The sequence below is a fragment of the Oncorhynchus mykiss genome, unplaced genomic scaffold (assembly GCF_057628025.1).
Source record: "Oncorhynchus mykiss isolate SJ-2025 unplaced genomic scaffold, ASM5762802v1 scaffold98, whole genome shotgun sequence".
Classification (NCBI taxonomy): Eukaryota; Metazoa; Chordata; class Actinopteri; order Salmoniformes; family Salmonidae; genus Oncorhynchus; species Oncorhynchus mykiss.
Genome location: NW_028322097.1, coordinates 2,527,501 through 2,535,000, shown reverse-complemented (window position 1 = coordinate 2,535,000; position 7,500 = coordinate 2,527,501). Strand labels below are relative to the sequence as shown.

The following is a 7,500-nucleotide window of genomic DNA, read 5'->3' as shown; positions in this document are numbered from 1 at the left end:
GATGATCCTAAACTGACCTAAAACAGGGAATTTTTTACAAGGATGAAATGTCAGGAATTGTGAAACACTGAGTTTAAATGTATTTGGCTAAGGTGCATGTAAACTTCCCGACATCAACTGTATGTTATTAGCTGGAATTTTAATAAAATCAATTTAATTTAATAAAAATAAAGACTTTTTATAATAATTTAATTAATTTTAATTTATTTTTAATTTAATTTTTATAACATCTCTGTAAAATAACAAGCAGAGGTGAGAGACACACCTGTCTTATCAACATGAAGCAAAAACAACCCGGCAAATTTAACAACACGTCTCCCCCCCCCCGAGGAGAGAAGCTGACAGTAGAAAGAGACCGTGGTAGAACACAAGAGGCTCATGGGATTGAGAAACGAGAGGAGCGTAGTCGAAGGGAGTAGAGAGGCTTAAGAGTCAGTACCACGCAGGTTAATTCACCAAATTACAACGTTTCAATTATGAAATCATTTAAAATAATAAAAGCAATGAGATTTGTCTCATCGTAGCAGTCAAGTAGAAAATAACTTGGTATTTCAAGAGAGAGAGACAGAGACAGCGAGAGAGAGAGACAGAGAGAAAGAGAGAGACAGCGAGAGAGAGAGACAGAGAGAAAGAGAGAGAGAGAGAAAGAGAGAGAGAAGAGAGAGAGAGACAATGGTCTCTGTGACCCAGCAGGAAGCCCTCAACGTCCCTTTACCTACCTCACCTGCAGCAGACAGAGTCAAGGACATGACAATTTCAATAAGAACACCTGCTATGCAACGTTTCCACAACACCCTCTCTCTAGTCGAAGCAGAGGTCATAGAACTCAGAGAGAAGAAGCTTCAAGAGGAGGACACTGTCCAGAAACTCAAAGAAGAGATGAAACAGTTCAGGGAGGAGAGCAGAGCATCCATAGCTAAATTAGAAAGCAGAATGGACAAGCTGAGTCAGACAAATGATGACCTCAGAGACCATCTGAGCACAACAAGAAAGGAGCTCGAACAAAAAGAGAGGTACATTGACACCCTCAACCGGCAGAGAGTCATTGTGTCCTCTGCATCGAGAAAACATGTCCACCAGCTTGGTACAACACAAGCAGAACCTGAGACCAGCATGGCCTCCACTACACAGCCGGATGACACTGCACCAGCCTACCAGTCTGCTCCAGCCCAGGTCAACCTACCAGCCTCTCAGTCTGCTCCAGCCCAGGTCAACCTACCAGCCTCCCAGTCTGCTCCAGCCCAGGTCAGAATACCAGCCTCCCAGTCTGCTCCAGCCCAGGTTAACCTACCAGCCTCCCAGTCTGCTCCAGCCCAGGTCAACCTACCAGCCTCCCAGTCTGCTCCAGCCCAGGTCAGAATACCAGCCTCCCAGTCTGCTCCAGCCCAGGTTAACCTACCAGCCTCCCAGTCTGCTCCAGCCCAGGTCAGAATACCAGCCTCCCAGTCTGCTCCACCCAGACAATCACCCACAACTGCAATTCTAATTGATTCAAATGGGAAGTTCTTAGTCCAGGAAAGATTATTCCCTAGACACCAGGTGTATAAGTTCTGGTGTCCTACAACTGAGAGTGCAATGCAGCTACTCAGTCAGACCAGGATTGACACCCCTGACAACATCATCATCCACACTGGCACAAACGACCTTCATGCCAAAGGTGAAAATGTATCTGGGGCAGTGAGAAGAGTGGCAGAACGGGCACAGGCTATGTTCCCAACAACCAATATAGTTGTGTCCACCCTCCTACCAAGAAAAGACTTCCCAGAAAAGTTGATCGACAAAATAAATCAACAGATCACTGTGGACTGTGCCTCACTGCTCAACGTCAGAACGGCTCACCACCCCACTCTGACATGTCAACACTTATATGATAATATACATCTTGATCAGGACAGTATCAGAACCTTTGCCAAGGACCTAAAAGATGCAACACTTGGCAGGGACCCACACACCCATCACCCCAGCAACAAAGGTCCCACGCCCCACCTTCTGAAACAACAGTACCTCCACCATCCCGAGGAGAAAAGAGCCAGACATGGCTTATTACAGCACAGCTCTACTAGACCAGGCCCAACACAGCACAGCTCTACTAGACCAGGCCCAACACAGCACAGCTCTACTAGACCCGGCCCATCACAACACAGCTCTACTAGACCTGGCCCATCACAACAAAGCTCTACTAGACCTGGCCCATCACAACACAGCTCTACTAGACCTGGCCCATCACAACACAGCTCTACTAGACCTGGCCCATCACAACAAAGCTCTACTAGACCCGGCCCATCACAACACAGCTCTACTAGACCCGGCCCATCACAACACAGCTCTACTAGACCCGGCCCATCACAACGCAGCTCTACTAGACCCGGCCCATCACAACACAGCTCTACTAGACCTGTCCCATCACAACACAGCTCTACTAGACCCAGCCCATCACAACACAGCTCTGACCACTACTCCAGGGTCGGTCAGAACACTGCCCTTCAGGGAAGTAGACCACATGATGCAGTCCACACCATGTATCAATTAGATCGTCAGCCTACATATGCTGAGGTAACCTCTGGCAGAAGACCCCTAGAACAATCAGAGATAGGAGAGGTGCGCCAACTACTGCAACTAATATGCAGACTACTGAGCTAGACAGTCCCTTTAATTCACACACGGGCACGCACGCGCACACACACACACACAAACACACAGGGTTGCAGATTGCACATAACATAAGTACAATGCAATCTTATTCCATTCTTATTCATTTGTTTACAAATATTCCTAAATGTATTGACACCGGTATTATAATAATTATTATATGTAATGGTGTGTGTGTGTGTGTGTGTGTGTGCGTGTGTGTGTATGTATGTATGTATGTGTGTATATGTGTATGTGCATGTATGTGTATATATATATATATGTATATATATGTATATGTATGTGTATATATATGTATATATATATGTATGTATGTATGTGTGTGTGTGTGTATGTATGTATGTATGTATGTGTGTATATGTATGTGTATGTATATATATATGTATATATATATGTATGTGTATGTATATATGTATGTATATGTGTATGTATGTATGTATATGTATGTATGTGTGTATGTATATATATGTATATATACATATTTTATTTTTTTTGTTTTTTTCGATGTACTTTACTCAAACCAGTGAATATCACTTATTATAAATGAGATCATTAACTATCAGCTCTTGGAATATCCAGGGCCTATACTCTTCACATTTTGGTTATAAAACAACTAATCCAGAATTGATTAAAAACATCAAGGGACAGGACATCATAATCCTACTGGAAACATGGTGTCGTGGAGACATAGATACTCAGTGTCCCTCAGGCTATAGAGAAAGTTTACTACCATCAATCAAACATAAAAATGTTAAACGGGGCCGAGACTCAGGTGGAATCATCATTTGGCATAAGCAGGACTTAGCACTGAATGAAATGAAAAAAGGTACCACTCACATTTGGCTAAAACTTAACAAAGGTACAATCTATTGTGACAATGATGTATACATATGTGCAGCTTATGCTCCTCCTTCAGATTCATCATATTATGATGATCAGTTTTTTGACAATCTCCAGACAGAAATCATTACATTTCAGGCGCAGGGTAAAGTGCTTCTTTGTGGAGATTTCAATGCAAGAACAGGTTCTGAGCCTGACTACACTGATGCGGGAGGTAACCACCACATATTTGGACACCCCTCCTTGTACAGTAGCCCTATTATAAATAATAGAAACAGTCCTGACCAAATACTGAACAAAAATGGAAAAGAGTTAGTACATCTCTGTCGAGCCTTAGGCCTGTACATGCTTAATGGTAGAATCAGAGGGGACTCTTTAGGTCAGTTTACTTACTGCTCAGCTCTTGGGACAAGTGTAGTCGATTATGCCATCACTGACATTGACCCCTCCTCCATTAGTGCATTCACTGTCAGACCACAGACACCATTGTCAGATCACAGTCAGATCAACGTGTTTCTGAAGAAATTAACCGGCAATATCCATTCAAAAAAACAGCCCAATAAACTTTACAACATAAACCAATCGTTCAGATGGGCTCCAAACAGTGCAGAGGCATTCATTGAAACATTGAACTCAAATGAAATGATGAACTCTATACAGTTTTTCAATAACTCACAGTACCAAAACAATAAAGATGGTGTCAATTCAGCTACCCAAAACATCAACTGCATATTCCAAAAAGCAGCATCGAAAGCAAATTTGAGAAAACCAAAGCAATGCAACATCAGAAGCAAAAATCAAAATGTTTCTGACAAATGGTTTGATAATGAATGTAAAACAATTAGAAAACACCTAAGACAAATGTCAAACAAAAAACATAAGCAGCAAAACAACCCAGAGCTACGATATGAATACTTTGAAACTCTGAAACAGTACAAACAAACACTGAAATGCAAGAAATGGAATTATACCAACAAGACACTTGATGAAATTGAAAACGCAATTGACCAAAATCAGTTCTGGGACATGTGGAACAATTTAAGCACAACAAAGCCACAAGAATTAGCCATACAAGATGTAGGAATTTGGAAAACTTACTTTGATAATCTATACAAAAACATCCCACAAAAAGACTTAAACCAGAACCAATTAGAAATTAAAGAAAAATTGAACATCCTGGAATCAGTCATTAAAAACAACCAAAATCCATTAGATTACCCAATAACCCAACAAGAACTAAATGAAAAGCTAAAATCTATTAAATCAAAAAAGGCTTGTGGTGTAGACAACATCAGAAATGAAATGCTGAAAAACAGCACACCTGAGTTGCAAAATGCTGTGCTTAAATTGTTCAACATGGTTTTAACTTCTGGCTGCTTCCCTGATGTCTGGAACCAGGGGCTCATCTCCCCTATCCACAAAAGTGGAGACAAATCAGACCCCAATAATTACAGGGGAATTTGCGTCAACAGTAACTTGGGAAAGATTTTCTGTAGCATTTTGAATTCAAGAATTCAAACCTTTCTTCAAGAAAAAAATGTAATAAGTAAATGTCAAATTGGCTTTCTCCCTAACCATCGCACTACTGACCATATATACACCTTACACACACTAATTAATAAACACGTCCACCAAAAAAAAGAGGGCAAAATCTTTGCTTGCTTTATTGACTTTAAAAAAGCATTTGATTCGATTTGGCACGAAGGGCTATTCTACAAAATTCTACAAAGTGGGCTTGGTGGTAAGGTGTATGACTTAATAAAATGTATGTACACAGAAAATAAGTGTGCAATAAAAATCAAAAACCAAAGAACAGAATTTTTTTCACAATGTCGAGGTGTGAGACAAGGCTGCAATTTGAGTCCAAATCTTTTCAACATTTATATCAATGAATTAGCAGACATGTTGGACCAATCTCCAGCCCCAGGACTCACACTATTTGACACAGAGGTGAAATACCTGCTATATGCTGATGACTTGGTACTTCTATCACCAACCAAAGAAGGTCTTCAACAAAACATTAATATTCTGGAGCAATATTGCCATAATTGGGCCCTGGCAGTAAATTTCCAAAAAACTAAAATCATGATTTTCCAAAAAAAACCCAGATGTCAGAAACACAAATGTAAATTCACCCTGAACAACACCTTAATTGAACACACAAAAAATTACACCTACCTTGGTCTGACCATATCTGCATCGGGAAACTTTAATATGGCAGTGAAGGCACTCAAAGAAAAAGCCCGCAGAGCAATGTATGCAATAAAAATGAAATTATTCAAAATCAACATCCCAATTAGAATTTGGACTAAAATATTTGACAGTGTAATCCTACCAATAGCACTTTATGGAAGTGAGGTTTGGGGGCCACTCAATAAACTGGATTTTAAAATGTGGGACAAACATCCAATTGAAACCCTACATGTAGAATTCTGTCGGAAAATTCTACAAGTCCAGAGAAATACACCAACTAATGCATGTAGGGCAGAATTGGGCCGTTTTCCAGTAATAATGAAAATACAGAAAAGATCATTAAAATTTTGGCTACATCTAAATTCAAGTCCAAATTCGAGTCTGCAATTTAAAGCACTTCAAGACCAAGAGCTGAGCCCAGAAACGAGCCCTCTCAGTCAGCTGGTGTTGGACCTCACCAACCAAGCTGACACCAGCACTGCTTCAAAAGAAAGAATTCCAATAAACAAAATCATGAACCAATCAAAGGAATCATACTTACAATACTGGAAAAACGAAACAAAATCCCAAAGCCGACTAAATTGCTATCTGACCCTAAACAGAGAATATGAATTGGCTGATTATCTCTACTCTGTCAGAGATACGAAGCAGAGACAGATCCTTACCAAGTACAGGCTGAGTGACCACCGATTGGCAATAGAAACCGGCAGACATAAAAAGACATGGCTACCCAAAGAGGAGCGTGTATGTGGTCACTGCATGACAGGGGAGGTAGAGACAGAGATGCACTTTCTCCTTTACTGTGATAAATATTCCTCACAAAGAGACTCATTATTCACAGAAATGACTACATATATTCCAAATTTTTACAAATTGAACCCAGAGGAAAAACTAAGAATACTCATGGGCGAAGGAGCAATGGCTCCTCTTGCAGCCAAATATGTATTTTCCTGCCATAGCCTGAGGGACACTGAATAATAACATCTGCATAGTAAACAGTAACTTACTTATTATTACTATTATTGTTATTACTATAATTATTAATGTTTACTGTAGACTGTTACCATTTTATTGTTATTATTTTTGTATTTAATTTTGTATTATTATTTACTACCATTTTATATTATTATTTGCTATCATTTATAATTTTGTTACAATGTATATGGTATACATTGTTGCTTTGGCAATATTGACACAATGTTTTTCATGCCAATAAAGCAGCTTGAATTTGAATTTGAATTTGAGAGAGCCTGCCTCTTCTGTCAGATTACTGCGAGGCTAACACCTTGATTACAGTTAGTTGATATGGAGACAGATTACAGTTAGTTGATATGGAGACAGATTACAGTTATTTGATATGGAGACAGATTACAGTTAGTTGATATGGAGACAGATTACAGTTAGTTGATATGGAGACAGATTACAGTTAGTTGATATGGAGACAGATTACAGTTAGTTGATATGGAGACAGATTACAGTTAGTTGATATGGAGACAGATTACAGTTAGTTGATATGGAAACAGATTACAGTTAGTTGATATGGAGACAGATTACAGTTAGTTGATATGGAGACAGATTACAGTTAGTTGATATGGAGACAGATTACAGTTAGTTGATATGGAGACAGATTACAGTTAGTTGATATAGAGACAGATTACAGTTAGTTGATATGGAGACAGATTAAAGTTAGTTGATATGGAGACAGATTACAGTTAGTTGATATGGAGACAGATTACAGTTAGTTGATATGGAGACAGATTACAGTTAGTTGATATGGAGACAGATTACAGTTAGTTGATATAGAGACAGATTACAGTT

The 7,500-nt window shown here is 39.6% G+C and overlaps 1 protein-coding gene across 1 annotated transcript in view; it reads right to left on the bottom strand.

The window, feature by feature from the left end:
• Nucleotides 1-7,500, bottom strand: part of LOC149970068 (protein diaphanous homolog 3-like) — a 359,874-nt gene that overhangs the window by 171,060 nt on the left and 181,314 nt on the right. The gene's annotated exons all lie outside the window — the stretch shown is intronic.